This window comes from Gracilinanus agilis, chromosome 4 (assembly GCF_016433145.1).
Source record: "Gracilinanus agilis isolate LMUSP501 chromosome 4, AgileGrace, whole genome shotgun sequence".
NCBI lineage: Eukaryota > Metazoa > Chordata > Mammalia > Didelphimorphia > Didelphidae > Gracilinanus > Gracilinanus agilis.
Window position 1 is genome coordinate 512,858,288 of NC_058133.1, and position 22,291 is coordinate 512,880,578.

The 22,291-nt window shown below is 41.2% G+C and overlaps 1 pseudogene; it reads left to right on the top strand.

Annotated features, from left to right (window-relative positions):
- Positions 1 to 1,297: 1,297 nt before the first annotated feature.
- LOC123246892 overlaps positions 1,298 to 22,291 on the top strand; it is a 43,775-nt pseudogene continuing 22,781 nt past the window's right edge.

A 22,291-nucleotide genomic window follows, 5' to 3' on the forward strand; every position in this document is an offset into this window, starting at 1 on the left:
CCTGACCTGAACTTTGTGGATGATAAGAAACATGATATCATAGACTCTTCTAAGGATATCCTGAGTAAAATGAGATCCCTAATCTGAATATATGGTTAATGGCACACCAAACCTAGGCACAATTTCCTTGAGTAACATCTTCACCACAAAGCTTGCTGTGTTGGAATTTGGTGGAAAAGCTTCAGGCCATTTAGTTAATCTATCAACAATTACAAGACAAAACTTGTATCTTTCAGCTTTAGGCATACAGATATAATCAATCTGTAAACTGGGTTGTACAAATGTTATGACTTGGTACCTATTTCCATATTGTTTATTTTGGCTTTAGAGAGATTTTTTTAAAAGCCTAAAACCCAAACCACATACTCATATATACCAATGATAGGTGGTGTCAATATGTTTTCCTTTTGCATTTCTGCTCCCGCAGTTCTTTCTCTCAACATGGTTAGCATTCTTTCCCATAAGTCCTTCAGGAGTATCCTGGTGTGTTGCATTGCTACTAGTAGCAAAGTCCATTACATTGAATAGTTCTAGAATATTTTACTTTCTGTGTACAATGTTGTCAAAGAAGCTAATTTCAAATGTCATAGACTTAGGAATTGAGTTTGTGTTAATAAACCTGCACAAGCTGAGATAAATCCCAAATACAGAACTAACTACTACACCAGGAATCTCTTTAATATATCACATACAATTAATAGAATTTTTGATACCTGAAAAGTATCACCAAGTCCTTTGTGTGTTCATTACTTCTAACTTCCATAACTCTTATTCCTACTGTATTAACTAAGAAAACTACCTCAAATTTCCTCCTGTTCAGCATAACACACTAATTATAATCACTGATACCCATTAATTAGCATTGAAATGAGTAATTACAGATTAAATTGAATAGGGGTTCACAGTTGTTTTCACATTGCTGATAGTTGTCTTAAAGTCATAAGTCACTGTTTCCTTCCCAGTGTGAGATGTGAGTTTTTTTCTTAAATGAATGAAATTCCTGACCTGCCTAGTTGCATGTCCAGGTTCTGAGTTCCAATACTTTGATTGTGACTTGAGGGCCCTCCTGCTATCTCCATCCTTTCTCTGGCCTCAGTGACCCATAGCAGAGTGCTCAGGAGTCTAGCCCTCAGAGAGAGGGACAGTTCCCAGCTGGGAACAAGAATCTGGTCCCCAGAACCCAAAGTAACATGACTATCTCTTTACAGGCCTCAGGCCCAGCTTTAGTGGAAAGAGGAGGTGGTGTAGGAACTCCCCCAAGGAAAGGAATCCAACCTAGGAGAGGATACCTGCTTTGCAGCCTTTCATCCAGCTCCAGGGCAGTAGTGAAGCCAGTCCTGCTCCTACTGGCTGGGCAGAGAGGACTTGAGTGAAGTCAGAGCAATGAGAAAACGAAAAGGATGGAGGAGCACGGCAGACGTGGCCCTGACACGTCAGGAGAGTGGTGAGAATTCCAGGAGCACCAGTGGGGGAATGGAATCTTCCTAGTGTGAGAGACCTCCCAACCCTTCTCTCTGGGGAGGCTTTCTGATGGAATGGTCCAGGAGGGCAGGGGTCCCCTTACAGCACAGAGCCCCCAAATCTTCCTTCCCTTCCTATCCTCTTCTCTGCTCAGGACTCAGGATTCTCTGGCTGGCTTCCACCAGATGGTTTCCTTTAGTCAGTCACTCAGCATTTATGATTCCCCTACAAGGTGCCAGGAAAGGTGAAGGAAAGGGCTACTGGGTCAGTGGTGAGGGTCATTGAAGGTTCTCCTAAACAAAACCCGTGGTCATGGCTTTCTCCAGTGGGATTGTGAGATGAGCCTGGTGGTTAGAGCATTTGGTGGAGGAGTGATCTGCCAAGGAGGATTGATACTGCAGATGAGCTTTGAGGCTCAGGGTACTTTGTGGGAGCCACAAAGCAGGATTGGCCTGTCCTAGGACTCCTTTCTCCTTATCCAACTCTATTTTTCCAGATACAGCTCTTCCCCAAGTCAGCAGCCTAGAGGAGAAGGAAGGAGGGATGTCTGGTGTCCTGGCTGCCAGGTTTCAGGTAAGTTCCTGTTACTCTCTTTCTCCTGTGTCCTGTCTCCTCCCCTCGCCTCTCTTTGCTAACATTTCTTTCCTGTCTTCAGTGGTCTCTGCTCACTCAAATTCATGTAGGGACCTGAGCCTCAGTATTTCATTCCTAGAATCTCTGGTTATTCTGAATGTTGTTGTATGGATCATGAGAGCCACAGTATCTCCATAATGTAAAACCATGTTGGCAAGCCTATGACATGGATGCTGGCACATGGGAGAGAGGGCTGCTCCCCTTCACCTCTCCACCATTCCAGAGGACACTCACCCCTTTGCTGAGCAGCCCACTGGGAACATTTCTTTCCTTCCCTGAATGGGGTAAGGGGGCAGCTCACATGAGGTGTGAGGGCTGCAGTTTGGGCACACAGTCTTCAAACGTTCGCCGTCACTGATTTTTAGAATGATTGTGTACAATTCTGTGGTTTTTGATAACTGTGCAATATCTGTGTTAAATGAGTCTCACTGTAATCTAGAGGAATGGTGGAATTTAGACATCTAAATTGGGATGATACCAAAGATGACCCCCAGCCATGAAGGTATTTGTAACTTCAATTTAGTTCAGGAAACATTAGGGTCCTACTATGTTCCAGACCCGAGTATAGAAAGTTAAAAGGAAATGGTCCTAGACCTCAGAACCCTTAAATTCTACTGGAGACAAACAAAAGGGTCAGAAGGGAGAGTGCTGAAGGAAGAGGAGAAGGGAAGGCTGTCTCAGCTGTAAAAATCATCAAGATCTAATCCAAGATACATGTGGAGCTGATTGACATTTGTGGGAACAATAGCCATTTCCAACTGACATTTCTCTGATTATTAGAGATTTAGAACACTTTCTCATGTGCTTATTGATAGTTTTGATTTCTTTATCTAAAAATTGCCTATTCATTTTCCTTGCCCATTTATCTATTGGGGAATGGCTTGATTTTATATACAATTGATTTAGTTCCTTGTATATCTGAGTAATTAGACCTCTGTCAGAACTTTTTGTTATAAAGATTTTTTCCCAGTTTGTTGTTTCACTTCTGATTTTGGTTGCTTTCTTTTTGTTTCTACAAACACTTTTTAAGTTAATATAATCAAAATTATTTATTTTACATTTTCTAATTTTTTCTAACTCTTGCTTGGTTTTAAAATCTTTCCTTTCCCATAGAACTGACAAGTATACCATTCTGTGTTCACTTAATTTGCTTATAGTTTCCTTCTTTATATTCAAGTCATTCACCCATTCTGAATTTATCTTGGTGTAGGGTTTTTATTGTTTTCCAATTTTCCCAGAAGTTTTTGTCAAATAGTGGATTTTTGTCCCCAAAGTTGGGCTCTTTGGGTTTATCATGCACTGTTTTGCTGCTGTCACTCACCCCAAGTCTATTCCACTGATCTTCCCTTCTGTCTCCTAGCCAGTACCATATTGTTTTGATAACCACTGCTTTATAGTATAGCTTAATATTTGGTACTGCTAGGCCACCTTCCTTCATGTTTTTTTTTTCATTATTTCCCTTGATGCTCTTAATCTTTTGTTGTTCCAAATGAACTGTGTTATAGTTTTTTCTAATTCAGTAAAAAAGTTTTTAGTTTGATAGGTATGGCACTAAATAAATTAATTAATTTGGGTAGAATGGTCATTTTTATTATGTTAGCTCATCCTAACCATGGGCAGTCAATGTTTTTCCAATTGTTTAGATCTACTTTTAATTGTTTGGAAAGTGTTTTGTAGTTGTGTTTGTATAATTCCTCTGTTTGTTTTGGTAGATAGATTCCTAAGTATTTTGTATTGTCTAGGGTGATTTTAAATGGTGTTTCTCTTTCTACCTCTTGCTGCTGTGGTGTGTTGGAAATATATAGAAATGCTGATGATTTATGTGCATTTATTTTGTATCCTGCAACTTTGCTAAAGTTGTTGATTATTTCTACAAGCTTCTTAGTTGATTCTCTAGGATTTTTTAAGTATACCATCATATCATCTGCAAAGAGTGATAGCTTAATCTCCTCATTGCCTATTTTAATACCTTCAATTTCTTTTTCTTATCTAATTACTACTGCTAATGTTTCTAGTACAATGTTTAATAATAGAGGTGATAATGGGCATCCTTGTTTTACACCTGATATTATTGGGAATGCTTCTAATTTGTCCATATTGCATATGATGCTTTTTGATGGTTTAAGATATGTACTTTTTATTATTTTTAGGAAAGGTCCTTCTATTCCTATACTTTCTAGTGTTTTCAATAGGAATGGATGCTGTATTTTGTCAAAGGCTTTTTCAGCATCTATTGAGATAATCATGTGGTTTTCGTTGGTTTGCTTGTTGATATGGTCAGGTACATGAATGGTTTTCCTTATGTTGAACCATCCTTGCATTCCTGGTATAAAGCCCACTTGATCATGTTGGATAACCCACTTGATCACTTGCTGGAACCTTTTTGCCAGTATTCTATTTGAGATTTTCTCCTCTATGTTCATTAAGGAGATTGGTCTGTAATTTTCTTTCTTTGTTTTTTATCTACTTGGCTTTGGAATCAGTACCATATTTGTGTCATAAAAGGAATTTGGTAGGACTCCTTCTTTGCTAATTATATCAAATAATTTGTGTAGTATTGGGATTAGTTGTTCATTGAATGTTTGATAGAATTCACTTGTGAATCCAAAAGCCCTGACGATTTTTTCCTTAGGGAGTTCTTTGATGGCTTGTTCAATCGCTTTATCTGATATTGGATTATTTAAGTATTCTAGTTCTTCTGCTGTTAATCTAGGCAATTCATATTTTTGTAAATATTCATCCATATCACCTAGATTGCTATATTTATTGCCATATAATTGTGCAAAATAGTTTTTAATGATTGCCTTAATTTCCTCTTCATTAGAGGTGAGATCTCCCTTTTCATCTTTGATACTGTTAATTTCGTTTTCTTCTTTCCTTTTTTTAATTAGATTTATCAGTATTTTGTCTGTTTTATCTGTTTTTTCAAAATACCAGCTTCTAGTCTTATTTATTAATTCAGTCGTTCTCTTACTTTCGATTTTATTAATTTCTCCTTTGATTTTTAGTATCTCTAATTTAGTTTTCATCTGAGGATTTTCAATTTGTTCATATTCTAGTTTTTTAAGTTGTATGCCCAATTCATTAATCTCTGCCTTCCCTAATTTGTTAATATATGCACTCAGTGATATAAAATATATGCACTCAGTGATATAAAATTTCCCCTTAGAATTGCTTTGGCTGTATTCCATAGGTTTGGGTAAGACGTCTCATCATTGTCATTGTCTTCAATGAAATTATTGTTTCTATGATTTGTTCTTTCACTAAATTATTTTGGAGAATCATATTATTTAATTTCCAGTTAGTTTTTGGTTTGCCTCTCCATGTATTCTTACTAATAACTATTTTTTATTGCATTATGATCTGAGAAGGTTACATTTATTACTTCTGCTTTTTTGCATTTGTTTGCCATGTTTCTATGCCCTATTACATGGTCTATATTTGTGAATGTTCCTTGTGCTGCTGAAAAAAAAAGTGTATTCCTTTTTGTCCCTATTTATTTTTCTCCATATATCTATTAACTCTAATTTTCTTGGGTTTTATTCACCTCTCTTATCTCTTTCTTATTTATTTTTTGGTTTGATTTATCTAGATCTGATAGGGGAAGGGTGAGGTCTCCCACTAGTATGGTTTTGCTATTGATTTCATCCTTGAGTTCCGCTAGCTTCTCCTTTAGAAATTTGGAAGCTATAACCTTTGGTGCATACATATTGAGTATTGATATTTCTTCATTGTTTATACTGCCTTTTATTAGGATGTAGTTACCTTCCCTATCTCTTTTAACCTTGTCTATTTTTACTTTGGCTCTGGCAGAGATCATGATGGCTACCCCTGCCTTCTTTTTCTCAATTGAAGCCCAATAGATTTTGCTCCATCCTCTCATTTTCATTCTATATATGTCTGTCTGTCTCATGTGTGTTTCTTCTGGACAACATATGGTAGGATTTTGGTTTCTAATCCACTCTGCTGTTTGCTTCCATTTTATGGGTGAGTTCATCCCATTCACATTCAGAGTTATAATTATCATTTGTGTATTCCCAGACATTTTGATTCTCTTGCCTTGTCCTATCCTTTCTTCTTTCACTATTTCCTTCTATACCAGTGTTTTGTTTTTAAACAGTTCCCCTGATCCCCTCACTTATTGTACTTCCCTTTCTCCCCTCTCCCTTCTTATTCTACTCTTATTCTTCTTTTGGATCTTTTTAAGCTATCCCCTCCTCCTCACCCTCTCCCTTCCTAGTGGTACTTCCCTCTCCACAAGTCCTTTTCTTACCCTTCTAACTTCTCTATAGGCCGTGAATCAATTCTCTGCCCCTATCGACCTGATTGTTCTTCCCTCTTTAAGTTGATTTCAGTGCACTTAAGTATTAAGTATTTACTCTCTCTAACCTCTTTACCCTTCGAGTGTATTTTATTCTTTTTCTCTGTTGATCCCATATGCTTCTTTATGGAATGTAAATTTATTCCTTTTTGTTTGTTTTCCTATTTTTCTTATTATTACCTTCTTACCCCCTCTAATTTTGTATATATTTATACATACATGCATATGTACATACACATATATATATATATACAAACATATATATATATATATATATATATATATATATATCCCTTGACATTTCATCCTATACAGTTTGTGACTGTTCCCTCTATATAAACTTCTTCTAGTTACGCTGTTGGTAATAACAATTTTTAATATCTGCCAATATATTTTTTTCTTCTTGGGATACAAATTGATTGAATTTATTAGGTCCCTTAAAGAAAAGAATTTTTAGCTAAATCGTTCACAATGGGTTATTGTACAATATTGCTCTTACTATGTACAATTATCTCCAGGTTCTGTTCACATTGCATCAGTTCATATAGGTTGTTCCAGGTTTTTCAGAAATTCCTCTGGATCTCATTTCTTAGAACACAGTAATATTTCACCACAATCATATACCGTAACTTGTTCAGCCTTTCCCCAATTAATGAACATCCTCTTAATGTCCAATTCTGAGAAAAAGCATTTTCAAACTATTTTGGATTCTATAATGATGTTAGCACTGAAACAGTATATCCAAAAGACTTACTACTTATCTCTTCAATTTCTTTACCATTATGATGAGAAAAACTTATACATATAGTGAGAAGTCCCTTTGATGAGAGGAGAAGAGAACAATATTATATCACAAACCACAAATGGACTATCATAGTTGGGTGCAAACGGTAGAGAGTAATAGGTCCTTCAGGTTGGATTGTTGTTACTGAAAACTCATTAGATTCAATTATAGAAAATACAGCATTCTAAATTCTCCTTCTATCATGTATCCCCTTTGTATGTGCTAAGGTCATGCAAGACTACAGAAGATAGGATTGCAGGATGAGCCCCTGATTTTTTCATCTGAAACAAAGCTTAAAAGAAAGGCCCAATATTTGTGAAAAACACTTGGGAAGTTTCTGTAAGAAGAATGGGGAATGAGAGATGGAATGGTTCTAGGCTACATTTATACCTTTGGGGAATATACATCCAGAGGAAGACTCACAGCACAGGGGTGAAAGCTCCTCTGTAGGTTATTCTGTTAGCATTTAGACAAGAGTAACCCAATCTGAGAAGAATGGGTGGATTATAATCTCTACTCTTCCAGAGAGTCCTCAACTCCAAGATCACAGATTACACATTGTAGATAGCTAATAATTATTACACATAGAGACCTGAGTTTTATTTTAGGTCTGTTCTGTATTAACATTTGACTTTCTGACCAATGAGAGAAAGACACATACCCTTAGGAGATGGAATGGGAAGAATGCTTAGCCTTTTAGACTATTTTTTTTTTAATTTTAATTTTGAATATTTTCCCATATTAACATATTTCATGTTCTTTCCCTCTCCCCCAAACCCTCCCAACCCCCTGTAGCCAACACCCAATTCCACTGGGTTTTATATGTATCATTTATTAAGACCTAATTCCATATTATTGATAGTTGGACTAGAGTAATCATTTAATGTCTATATCCCCATTAGTATCCCCATCAGCCCATGTGTTTAAGCAGTGGTTTTTTTACTGCCACACTTCTTCCTCTCAATGTGGATACCATTCTTTCTCATAGGTCCCTCATACTTGTCCTGGATCCTTGCATTGCTGCTATTAGAGAAGTCCATTACATTTGATTGTACAGTGTATCAGTCTCTGTGTACAATGTTCTCCTGGTTCTGCTCCTTTCACTCTGCATCAATTCCTGGAGGTGGTTCCAGTTCACATGGAATTCCTCCAGTTCATTATTCCTTTGAGCACAATAGTATTCCATCACCAACAGATACCACTATTTGTTCAGCCATTCCCCAATGGAAGGACATTCTCTCATTTTCCAATTTTTTGCCACCACAAAGGGCACGGCTATATTTTTGTATAAGTCTTTTTCCTTATTATCTCTTTGGGGTATAAACCAAGCAGTGCTATGCTGTTAGACTATTTGAGGTATTCTGCCTTCTGAGAAAATCAGCCCTGAAGAGACTGATCAGGAATGGGGAATGATTGCTAGAGAGGTAGAAATGAATATTTGGAGTATGTCGGGTGATATTTGCATTGTCTATCTTAAGTGGAAGGTGAAGACTGATTCTGTGGTGTGGTTTGGTCCATGAGTAAATTACATGATATTTTGGGAGTTCATTGATGGTAAAAATACTTAGGAAAATCATGCACTGGCTCCTGAGTTCAGTTTCTAGTAAGGCAGAGAGCATGTAGGTAATGAAGAAATATTTTGAGCGGAATCTTCCTGATTAAGCAGGAATGTGTTTCATTCAGGAATCTGTGACGTTTGAAGATGTGTCTGTGGAGTTCAGCCGGAAGGAGTGGAGACTTCTGGATCCTGCCCAGAGGGCCCTGTACAGGAATGTGATGTTGGAGAACTATGAGAACCTGAACTCCATAGGTGAGCTAAAGCAGCCCCTGTGACTCAGTGTCAGTGTATTTTAGTTTTTGCAAGCTCATTTGCTGTAGGCTAAGAAGGTCTAAATAAAATTTGTCTCATTTGATAAGAACACTTAAGGCCACACATCCTAAAGGGAGAATCCTGTAATAATTAAAATTAAATTATGAGGCTGCTGGTAGCTTTATAACTTTATTAAATCGTAGTAGTACTAGTAAAGAGAGGGAATTGTAGGAAAGAGGTGGAAAGTTACTTAGCTTTCTACTCTATTGGCCGCCATGATGGATTGAAGCTGAGCAAGGACAAGAGTTCCTCCAGGTTCCATGCTTCAGCCAGAAGACTCCAAAGGCCTCCTCTTCTTCCATTTATAAGCTGTTTTCTCCACCCACTTGCTCTCACACATCACCTCTCAGGAACCAATCATAGTTTCTTAATTTGCTTGGGCTGCCCAGGGGGCACTGCTTGTCTCATTGGTGGGTCTTTCACGAATAGGGGAGATGTGGATGTGCTTGTAGGCAGTGAGGAAGTGGACAGGGAGTGACTGAAGCTAAGTGGAAAGTCTGCAGGTGAACAGAGGACATAATGGGATCACTTGTGCACCTGGAGTGGTCAGCCTTGTTAGGGAGAAAGGCCACCTCGTTATGGGAGGTAGAGGTGAAAAGAGAGATGGTGTTAGAAGGCATCTGAGTGATGCGAGGGGAGAAGAGAGGGAGCTCTGGGTGAATAGCCTAGTTTTTTTAGTAAACAACTGGGCAAAGTTCTGAGCTGAGGCAGAAAAGGATTTGTATAATCTCCATTGGTGAGTGGGATAGTGAGTCACTGAGGGAAGTATAAGAGGGTTGCATGGGGGGTAGCTGGGTGGCTCAATGGATTGAGAGCCAGGATTTAGAGACAGGAGGCCTTAGGTTCAAATCTGGTTTCAGACACTTCCTAGCTGGGTGACCTTGTACAAGTCACTTAACCCTCATTAGCTAGCCCTTATGACTCTTCTGCCTTGGAACCAATACACAATATTGAATCTAATACAGAATGTGAGGGTTTAAAAAAAAAAAGAGGTTTTCCTAGATATACCCAGGGTCCAGGTAAGAGGATGTAACATCATTTTGTGGTAGATCCAGTCAGCACATTTTTGTGATTTTTCTCCAGCTTTGTTCAGCTGCAGGTGAGTAGGAGTGAGGGCACTGGAGGGTGAGAGTAACCAAGGCTGAGGCTTGGCAGCATGAGATCAGCTCCAGGATTAGGAGCCAATGGGCTGGAGAGAAGAGGATGAAGTAAAATCAGACTGTTCCCTGGAGTCAACATGGGGAAGGACAGAGAGTGAGTGAGTGCAGGGAGGATTGCCTGGGAGAGAACTGAGGGATGGGAATGGAGGTCATGGTGAGGACAAAGAATGGGGACCACAGATGGGCATCCTAGAGGGAAAAGGGGATGTCAGGGCTCTCAAGCATGGAGGTAGTGCATTTGTGGGTGACAGCAAGGTCAAGGGTCTGACCATGTTTGTGTGTCCTCAGGTGGGCAGGAGAGAAAGACTGAGCCAGGCACTGAACTCACTGTGGAAGGAGGGGAAGGGCCCAGAGGTCAATAGACAAACAGCTGCCAAACCTTAGATTGGATGGTAGATTTGTATTGAATGAACTTCAAAGGAGGAGAGATTAGTGAGTGATGGTGGCAGAGGGAGAGCTTTGAGTGGCACTGGGAAAGGGGGAGGAACCCACCTCCTCCCCTTAACCTGTCAGGGCCTGAGTGAAAGTGCAGCCAGTGCCTGACTGGACCCATTTGGTATGAGAGGTTTTGCCTCTCATTTTCTGTCAGCAGGAGGACTGAGTGTGGAGCCTGGGGCATGGAGTGGTAAGGAGAAAGTAAATGGAAAGAAATGAAAGAAAATCTCTTAAAGATGCCTTTGAAATGAAATGAAATGAAACAGAAAATCAGAACCAGAAGGCATTGGTGACCAGCAGGATAGCCTTTAGTGTTACATGTGCATTTATTGTATTATTTTAAAAGAAAACTGTCCATTATAGAGATTTAAATTTTCCTACTCAGCCCTCTGTGTTCTTCTTTGTTCATGGGAATATTTGTTTTTGTTTGTATTAATTATGTTTAGAATTTTTAAATTGGGGGGAAATATGTATTGTCCAAATTATGATATCTGTTTGGATAGCTAGCCTTTATCTACCTGGAATTTTGATGAATCTTCCCTTGAATTACAAAATAGAGACCCTCTATGTTTTCTTAGAGGCCTGATTTTCCATTTCTTCTTGACTGATCATTTGTAGACTGAAGACTGAGGGTTCTGGAACACTGCATATTATGTCAGACTTTGACATACTCATTGATTTTACCAAATTTTTTCCATATTCCTCTTTTTCATTAAAATTTCTTTTTTGTTATAAAGAATTACTCTCAGATAGGGAGGAAGGGTTGGAACATTATGAGAAACTGAGGTGTTCTGAAAACTGAAGAAACTCATAAAAATTTTATTTGAAGACTTTTGAATTCTCAGATAGCTCTTTGAACTCAGCTCTTTTTTTTCCTCTTCCTGTTGCAGGAATTCCTGTTTCCAAACTAGATTTGCTCTTCCTGTTGAAGAGAGAAGATGTAAGGAATCAAGAGGGAGAAGCTGGGACAGGTACTTGTACAGGTGAGTAGTTGAAAAGCAGGGTAAGGTCAGTGCATGTGACATCTCCTGTTTCACTTCTGGAGTGCCATCTCCAGGTTTAAGCACTGCTTAGCACTACTCCTAACTGTCATAGCTGTATTAGAACATGTCTATTTCTCTGCTGCTCCATCAGCATTAAATTTTATACCTCTCCTTATAGTTTAATGGTTTTGATGGGAGCAGTCTAGGCAATCGGTCAGTATGCATTGATTAAGCATCTCCTATGGTCTGATTCTGAGGATAGAAGGATGGTCGGGATCCAAATCCCCTAAATAATTTAATTCACACAAAGGGAAGGGAAGACACAGGCCATGCTCTCAGGAAGCTCTGAATCAAGTATAAAACTTAGAAATGGTTTGAGAAGCAGCAGCAGATCATGAACCACACTCTTAGCTGATCTTGGGAAAAGGCAGTGTTTTGGAATGGAAATCAATTTAGTTCAACAGGAAATAAGGAAATGGAAGAATGAGGACAATAACAGTTTAAGTAAGAGAGCAGAATTAGGGAGTGAATAATCAATATAAAAATAATAATGAAAAAACTAATAGCTATCATTTACTCAGCACCTACTCTGTGCCCAGCATTTTCTAAATCTTATTTGAACCTCATATAAACCTGAAGAGGTCAGGGATATTATTATGTTCATTTTACAGATGAAAAAACTAAAGTTGTGACTTGTCCAGGTTTACAGTTCTAGCTAGGTTCTAAGCTGGGATTAGAACTGAGGTCTTCCTGACTCTGTGCTTGGTGTTCTGTCCACTGAAGCACTAGCTGTAGTCTCATTTTCAAGCACAAAACTGATGTGAGATTAAAAATTAATATTGTTATATTCAAACTCTGAGGATTGTTAATCTCACCTTGATTGACAAGGGAGACAGTTGGAGACTTCAGAATATTCCCAGATGCTGTGAGGACAGGAGGAAAGGCATTTGGCCTGAGGATATAAATACCCTTAACAGTCATCTGGGAGCGGTCTTTGGTCTTTGAGCTTTGACTATTGATATTTGATCTTTGATCTTGGAGCATTGATCTGTGGGTCTCATACCATGGATCATTGGTTCTCTGTGAACCTCCCTAGATCTTTAGGATCTGAATCATCATAGCTATTTAGATCTCTGGGCCCCTGGTGGGACACAGGAGGAGTGAGGTATAAGAAGAAGAGGGTGGATTTCCTTAAGGGTGGGTACTTCCTGAAGGCTGTGCAAGGCTGACATATCACAAACTGATAACAAGGAAGCTGAGAGAAATCACAATATCTGTACCAACGGGGGAGATTGCCCTCTCTGGTTTGGCAGTGGCCAAGCTGAACCAGAGGATGGGAAACCACTAGCTCCAGCTTTACTGAAACAATAGCCTACAGTCCTGAGGGATTATTGATCATAGGTATTAGTGTGACAGGTTCGCCTATCCCCAATCCGTTCATGATTATTCCTTTCCCTATTTAAGATCATTAGATAAAGTTTTATTAAGTACCTTCCTGAGTGGTCATTATATCAAGACCCTTGGGGAGGGAGCAATGCAGTCAGATGAAACATGATCCAAGGCTAATTAGAGCCCAATATTAATAATTAATCAACCCCAGGTGGGACCTGAAAGAGTTACCCATCCAACAGACCATTAAGGGTCCTTCCTGGGCACTGCTTTATAGAAATAGGAAGTATATCATCAAGCAAAGGTGCCCGAGTTGGTGTTCCTAGTCACCAGCTACCTAGGGAAATACAAAGACACAGCTTCTCTAACCAATATCCCCTAGGAGAATAGTAGCATCAAAGAGTCCTATATTTCTTTATAACAATATCCAAATACTCCAAGTAATATATTTAATAAGATTTATTAATAATAATTTGAAGTAAGGGAAGGGAAGCCTCAGTAAAGAAAGTCAGCTTTCTCTGCCTCGTATGGGGGAAGAAGAGAGAGAGAGGGCAGGGTTACACACAAATATATACAAACAAAGTAAGCACGCAACTTGCGGATGAAATGAAAAAGAATTCTGTTGAAGTTCTCTTACTTAGGATGGAAATTCATTCTTTGTTTTTTGCTCCCCAAACAATCAACAAAATGAATTGATTGCTAATATATTTAAAGGTGCATTTTTCTATTGGCTCATTACAAGTAATGTATTAAATGATAAATTTACATGAAGGTTAATTGTGCATATTTTTCCTATTTTAAAAAATGTTTATATACGAGCAGCTAGGTGGCTCAGTGGATCAAGAGGCAGACCTATAGACAGGAGGTCCTGTGTTCATATCTGATGTTAGACACTTCTTAACTGTGTGACCCTGAATAGTTCATTTAACCCCAGTTGCCTGGCCCTTAATGCTCTTCTGTCTTGGAACCAGTACTTAATATTGATTTTAAGTCAGAAGGTATGGTTTTTAAAAAAATATTTACATATAAAACAACCTTTGTAAGGATAGAATTTCTTCAAACATAACCTTCTCTTTTCTACCAGTGGTAACTGGTTATTCTATCATTGGAACTCTAGTGAATGGCCTCATTGTGCATGGCTAGTCATCATGGTTTTCAAAGAGCCTGCTGTCTATATTCAAAGAGACTGCTGCAAGAATGCAAATCCATGGAACATCTTGGTCTGGTGATTTTAGCTTTCATAAGTTATGATTCTAAGGTAACCCAGATATGAAAAAGCTAATCTAGTGCAGTGCTAGCCAGCCAGTGAAGGTCTATGTATGCCTGTAGCCATTTGCATATGTTATAGTAAAATTAGGACTCTGGTCCTGATAATTTAATAAAGTTTATTAGAATTTCTTGGATAGGTAAAAGATGAGAAATACATAGAAAAACAGAGTAAGATAGTCTAATCTAGTTCCCATTGTAACATGAAGAACTCTGGGTGAGGCTTGACCCTGTGTCTTGCAGGAATTCCACCCTGCCATTTTCCATGTTACACGATGTCGTTGCTTTCAGTGTGATATCCAGCAGACCTTCCTTGGCTGGACACCAGAGACAGAGAAAAATAACACTTCCTCATTCTCCACTCTTAACTTCTTTTTTTACATCTGGTTCAAATTCAGAGTCATGTGTGGATCAAATTCAGTCATTTAGCCTATACAAGGTGATGTCCCTAGTTGACCAGCATAGGTGACCAGCCTGGGTGACATAAGTGGTATAGCTGCAGGGATAAAGAATTGCAGGCAGGACAACGTCCCATGGGTAACCCCAGGAGAGGCGTGTAAATTCTCTTCATGTAATCCCCTCTTTGATTCTTTGGGAGACCAGCATGTTAAATTTTCTCCCTTGGGTTCTTTAGGAGATTAACATGTCAGGTCTCCCCAATGAATCATTCCACATGTGTGCTAGTGGTATATAAAATATTGCACCTAATAAAGAGGGAATTACAATAATTTGGGAGATAAGAGGGAAACAATGAAAAAAGAGAGAAAACAAAACAATGATTACTACACACATTGATAAAAAGCCGGATTGGTGGCACACCCCTTAAGAATCAGAAATTACATTCAGAATAAATGCTAGGTTCAACCCCCTTTAGTTCCATTCTTTCTATCAATTTCTTCATTCATCATCCATTGTTAACTACCAAATCAAGGATCAGGGAGGGGAGAAACTTGGCCTCTTTTTGTAGATACCTGTGTATCTAAGTTAGGGTTTTAAAATCTTTAACATTAACTCACTATTTGCTGGTTTGTTATAGGGAGACTTTAGGGGAATTTCTGTATTATAACATAAAAAGGTGGGGCTTTTCCTAGGAGTTTGTAGGGGACTTGTAAGGGCTCTAATAATAACCTATCGTGTTCTTCTGTATTTCCCTGGGACTTAGTGGGGATATTAATCACTAAATAGGGAGTGTTGGTAAGAAAAGAGTCATACAGGGAGGCCTGGGTGGGAATCCATACTCCTGTGAATCTTGCCTTGCAGATTTCAGGGTCCACTTGTGACCTTGTCATCTGACATGAACTCAATGGTGCTTGGCACTTCATAGTTTGGCAGATGACTTGAGCTGTGTTTTGAGCCACTTTTTCAACCTCAGCTGAGATGTTTCTAACCAAGTCTATCATTGCCATCATTTGAAAGTTTGGCAGGAGTGCCTAGAGAAACCTCTGTATTGCTCATGAGAATGCTGCTGAATTTGGACTTGACCTCTTGGGTCTAGAATGCCACCAAGAACCCAGATTTCTGGCTATGGGCTTGTCTCCCCTGCCAATACAGTGATTGTTCACTGATACAGGAGGAATGACATAAACCCAACCACAAGTACCATACCATTGTGGGGGAAGGGTAGAATAAGCTGAAGAATTACCTAAAATGTCTGGGGGTCACCAAACCCCATGGGAAATCCTCCACCAGGTTGAGACCATAACAGTCATAAAAGACATGTTTTTATGTGTCCCATCCATTGCATTTCTAAGCTTTACTCTAGCACAAATGAATGTGGAGGTAGAAATGGTAAGGTTGCATTTCACTTTGTTACCCATATACTGAATACTACTTAATGGACCCACTTCTCTTGTTACACACAGTCAAAGGCAGGCAAGTGATCAGTAAGAGGTAATGGTGGTCCTAGATACCTAAAAAACACTTCTGAAGACCTGTTAAAATCAACTGATATTTTCAGTTCCTTAAATTCCTCAAAGGTCACTGATACAGATTGTATCCATTTCGATGGAATCCATCCATCACCATCTATGTGACATTTAACAAAATAAAAAGGAGCAAAAGTCTATTTAGCTAAAATGTGACCTCCTGTAGTCCAAGCTGTGGTAACATCTCATTTCTGTGGACTGGAATTGTTTGTTGCCCATGAGAAAACAGAGCTATGATGGATCCGGTGACAGACCCAGCATCCATAGGAACCAATGGCTTTGCCATGGAAAAGAGTTTGTTCAACTTGTCTATGGACTTTTATAATGGCATTATCCCTAGTCCAATCATAGGAAGAGTGTACAAATAAGGACAGTGTAACAGAACACATAGCTAATAACCAAAATATATTAACTGAAGGTAACATTGTGTAACAGAGCATCTTAAATTAGATTATTATTGTAAGAAAATATAAGTGAGGTAATGGGGTCACCAGGGATATTACAATAAACTAAATGGTTTGTGGGAACACACTCTAGGATTTATGAGACTGGACCAGGGTGAAGAAACCAGAGTTTTACTGGATCTCCACAGGAATGGCAGTTGATCTTAACTGTCACCCAGCTTCCACTAGACCAGAGTATAGTAACAGGCTAACAAGGTAAAAGGGACGTAACAGCTTTAATTACGTTAGACTAAAAGGTGGGAAAGGATTTCTATACTTAAAATCTAAGGGATAAAACCACAGGGCAATGGGAGGACTTATTCTACTCTTATCTAAGTGATCTAAACTAACAGGGCCCAAGGAGCTATAAATGGAGTCTCTGGGATTCTGCCTCAAACCTGGAACTTGCCAGGCTTGAGTACAGCTAGGGCTTTTGTGGCTTTGGGATTCTCACTGCAATCCACTGATGATCTCTGGATGCCAGGAGCTAAAGTTGTCTCAGGAACCAAGTAGTAAGGGTTTTGCTTGAAGCACTGTCCTCTTCTCTTGGCTCTGTAGATCTTGTCCTTTCCTTAAATGCTACACCACACAGGATCCCAGGGGAAAACAGGAAGCAGGGTGTCCTTTGCTCTGAGGTCTCCCAGGCTGGCAACAGTTTTGCCCACCACTAATGGAGTCCACACTCAGAGCACAGACAGACTTCCTCCTCCTTCATTCCAACCTGGAATTCCCAGCTCCAGCTCCTTCCTGCTAGGTACATCTTAATTCTTAATAACTAGCTAATCTCATCTTACTCATAACAATATGTAAACTTAAAAGCAAAATAAAATCTAAAAAAAAGCAGCAAATACAATATATGTGACAGGATGTCACTCACTGTCAGTAGAGAGTACCCATCTGACATGGGAGGAATGTATCTTCTGGCTGTAGATCTGTATTTAAGATCACATTACATAGACTTCTTCATTATGGGTAGGGGAACAGACTTAAACAGTTAGCATCAAGAAGGCAGTGGGGTCTGAACAGGCTTAAAATTCACCTCCAGACTCCTTGAGGTCCTTTCCCTTCCCGAGTACCATCATACATCTTGTTTCCTCTGGCCATATCTCTGGCCATCACATTGGTCATTCTGACCATTTCTCTGTGGTGCCCCACAATAATTACAGATTCCTTGAGGAGTGTTATGGACTGACTTATAAGTTACCTTATTATAGTCACTGATCCTTTTGGAGGATCTATTATTATTATTATTATTATTATTATTATTATTATTATTTCTCCAGCTTCTGTTTCTCTTTCTGTAACTCAAAGCTACATGAGCTTGTTTCCCACAAAAGAAAACATGCCATTGGTTGCTTGATGGATTCCATTAAAGGAGCTATGACCTCTGTCTGTTTTTTATCTTTCTTTTATATATTTTTGTAATTCAGCTTTTTCCTTCTTTTAAGTACTCCTCTAATTCAGTTTTTTCCATTCTTAATCTCTCCAGTTCCACTTTTTCAGCTTTCTCTCTATTTCATCTTTCACGGTCTTCAAACACATATGCTACTATCTTCATTGGTTTTTCTATGTCCATGATGAGCCAATCTGGGCAGTTGTTCTTAAAATGGTCTTTAATATCTCAGGAACAATACTTTACAAAATGAATCCTTATAAATCTGGCATCAATCCCTCTGGAGACATCTGTGCCAAGATACCTAGACCCTAGTTCAACTGTCATGGAACTGAGATGGTCTCTCATTCTCTCCCTGTCTGAGGTCCTCAAATTTAGTCCAATTACTTGGCCAATGTACTGCATCATCATTTTGAGACCCATTTACAATGGAAAGGATCATGTTTCTTTCACCATAAGTTAAAAGAACAAGAAGTAATTCTGTAACCTCTATCCCTTCATAGTTGCCCAAAATGTAATAATTAAAATTAAGAGACTGGCCATAAATTAATATTTATATTAATCAAAGGTAGGAGGGGAAAAAGAAAGATGGAAAAATAAGAGCAAGAAATATAAAGGTACTTACCTTATTGCTTCATTTAGTTGGCTATTCTATGGCCTCCATAAGGGCCACTAGCCACCCTCTCAGGCAGGTCTGGTTAGCAACAAACATGGCAGAAAAGAGGCCCAAATTCGCTCTTTCCTCAGCTTATCAAATTTATTCTCCTCCCACTAACATGACATCTCCAGAGCCAGCTATGCTTTCTGATTTGCCTGTGTCATCCAGTGGGGCTGTGCAGAGGAAGATCTCCCAGCCCCCTGCCTCATGATATTCTTGACTCCATTGCTGCCTTTTTCCTGCTGCCATTCTGTCCTCATGACCTAAGCTATCCAGTGATTTCCCTCACATAGTCCTTGCTTCCATTGCTTCCATTTCCCATGCTAGGTACATGTAGTGGAATGAGGGGAGGGCAAATTTCCTTCTCACAGTCTCCCCTTTGATTCTTTGGGAAACCAGCATGTTAAATCTCCTCACTTGGGTGTTCTAGGAGATTTAACATGGCATGTCTCACTCAATGAATCGTGCTACATATTGTTATAAAGAATTTGGTAATCTACGTAGGTCTCAGGTAGTTTGGGTAGTGAGGAGGGATAAAAGGGATATAGGTGATTTGGAAGGGAAATGAGGGGGATAGCTAAGTGTAGGGTAGGGATGAATGAGGTGGTATATAGGAAAGTAGGGGAATGACAGGGTGTATATAGGAGGGCAGCTTAAACAGACTTATTCACCAAGGCTAGAGACAGGATACTGGGGAGATAACTGGGTTCTTCAGGCAGGAAGGGTATCTCTAAGATACTAAAGGAGTTGGGCCAGTCAGAAATATTTTAGATCTGGCTGGAGGACTTCTCTTTTAATTTCTAAATCCCTTGAGGGAGAAGTCAAAGGGCTTCTCCCTGCCAGTGAAACTCATGGCTGCAGGAGAAGGTACTTCCTGCCAAGATGGATGCCTGTGGTTCCCTCAAGAAATAAAAAGAAAATAATTTGTTCCCTCCTTAGCCCTTACCTTAATCTTTGATACAATGATTCACCAGAGGCTTTGAGTAGGTAACAAAGGGGATTTATTAATGTCAGGGATAATCAGAAGGACAGGGGTTTAGGGTTCTGTAACAGCCACTAGGGAGAAAGCTGATGGTGGGGAAGGGTCACAGGAGGGGTTAGACTGAGAGAGCCTGCTCTCCTAGTCAGGAAGATTTGACTGTCTTAAAGTAAAGTATTTACTAAATCAAATAAAATAAAGGATAGCTTGATTTAAGGATATCCTACTTGCCTACAGAAAACTAAACTAACAATGTCCAATCACCAAGCCACCCTTCTTCCCAGGGCNGCTCTGTCCGTGGGACCAGCACGCGCACTCCCAGGCTCTCCTCGCGCCCTGTCTGCACCCTCCGTGCTCTCTTGAGGTAATGAAGCCCTTCGGTGCTGCCTGTTCCCCCGGAAGCAGGATGCCATTTCCTCGGGGTCACTTTCCATCGGATCTTCCTGTTACGCTCTCTGAGGGCACGTGAGGACTGACCGCACTCTTGTTGTAGTGACCCGAGCTAGAAAGGATGTGCTTTCTGGAAGGGCCAGGAGTTATTTGGTTTTTAACATTCATCAGTGCCAGGCCTGGAGCCGGGGGTCCTGGGTGCAAATCTGGACTCGGACCCTTCCTCTGTCACTGGGCTGTAGGTTCTGGGGGCTTTAGGGCCAGAGTCCGAGGTGCCCGCCTGTACTCAAAGCAGAGAAGAGAACAGCTGTGAGGCCAGATGCCAAGGGGGGCTGGCAGGGAAGGGTCGTTCTATTTCCTGAGGAGTCTGTGGGAGCCCCCTCGTGCTCGTGGTGTTGGGGGGGGTCTCTGCCTCTCTGCCAGGGAGGCAGGGCAGGAGCCGGGTCTACAGGGGTTAGAGCAGGTGAGGACCCGCAGGGCTGAGGAGGGGCCTGGACACGGGTCTGGGGTCTCAGTGGCTGTAATTACCTCCTTCCCGTTCAGACTCTCAGGCCAGAACGCGGGGCACCAGCCTGAAGGCTCAGGGGTGCTTGTGGCCACCAAACCGAATTTGCCCTTTTTACGGAGGAGGAAACTGAGGCCAGAGGCCAGACAGGATCTTGCTTTGGCCAGTCAGTTTCATCCGTCCTTGACCTTCTTAATGTCAGAGAATCCAAGCTGGAGATAACTGGGACAGACAAAGACTTCCTTCAGGGGCCACGTAGGAAGGGGAGGAGGGGAGCAGAGAGGCACTGCGGTGTTTGAAGGGAGGTATGGAAGGGGGGGCGGGTGAGGGAACAGGGGTGGGGGCGGGGAATGGAGGCTGGGCTCAGACTCGGTTTCCCAGAATGCTGTCAAAAGGGTCGCCTCAGAGGCCGGTGCATTATGGGAGTGCTTCATCCAGCTGTCATTCTGGCCTGCTGTGGCCCCGCCCTACTACAGAAGCTGGCAGAATTCTGAGAGGGAGATTCAGGAGGAATGCGCATGCGTATTCCAGCGCTGGGCTCTGACCCCTCCCTGCTATGGAGGCTGGCAGAGTCCATGGTAGAGGGTGGGAAAGTAGGAGGGCAGGAATGCCCAGCGGCCTGCCAGTGTTGGGACTGCAGTGCGCACGCGCAGACCAGGTGGCTTTCCCCTCCCCCTCCTCACTACAGATTCAGTGGTGAGTCTGGGCACTCAGGGTGGGGAAGGGGAGAGCGAAGGGGGAACCCGTGGGTAAGGTGTGGGCTGGGCCGTGTGTGCTTGTGCGTGGGGGTTCGGGGTGCACACGCGTGTGACGGGTGTTGTGCCCACCCTGCCACGAGGGACAGACCCTGGCCGCCCCTTCTCCTTCCCAGGAAGAAGTTTCCTTCCCGCCCCTCCCCCATCCTCCTCTTTGCTCTGGAGCCTTTGCCTGGCCTCCCTCTACAGAACCCCCTCCAGGCTCCCCTGAAGAGCCTACCTAGGACCAGCCTGCAGCCCGTGACCTCTCCCTCCCGTGTTAGAGCGTGGGGGCGTGACCTTTCCCCACCCAAGACCCGCTGACTTCTCTCCAGCCCCCTTTTTCCCTTGGGGAGTTTGTGAGGGGAAAAAGAATTTGTGGAGCCATTACTGTGTGCAGTTATGGAGCACCTACTGTGTGCCAGGCGCTGTAGTCAGTGCTTTCTCCATAGCCCTGGGAAGTGCAGCTTTCTCCCGTTCAGTGGCTTTTCTGCCTTTTCCCACCCTTCATGACCCTATTTAGGGTTTTCTTGCAAAGATGGAGGAGCAGGTGGCCATTTCTTTCTCCAGCTAAGGGGGAAACTGAGGCAAATAGAGTTAAGTGATTTGCCCAGGGTCACAGAAGCCAGTAAATATGTAAGGGTGGATTTGAACTCAGATCTCCCTAACTGCTGACCCTGTCCTCAGTGCCCTGTGACTGCACCAGCCGCAGAAGGAGTGGGTGTTCTCCTTCCCTCTGTCTCCCATGTGCCCATGCTTGTGCCCCATCTGGAAGCTTCCAACTTCCCCAACTCCTGGTGCCCTCACACATGCCCAGATCTGTCTGGTCAGTCTAAGCCTCCACCAGGCCTGCCCCTTCCCTCCCTCCACTGGTGGTCACAGTGATTGGATACCAGACTCTGTCCTCTCCTCTCACTACCTCCTGCATCCCACATGCCCTCCCTCCCTCCCTCTGTCTTTCT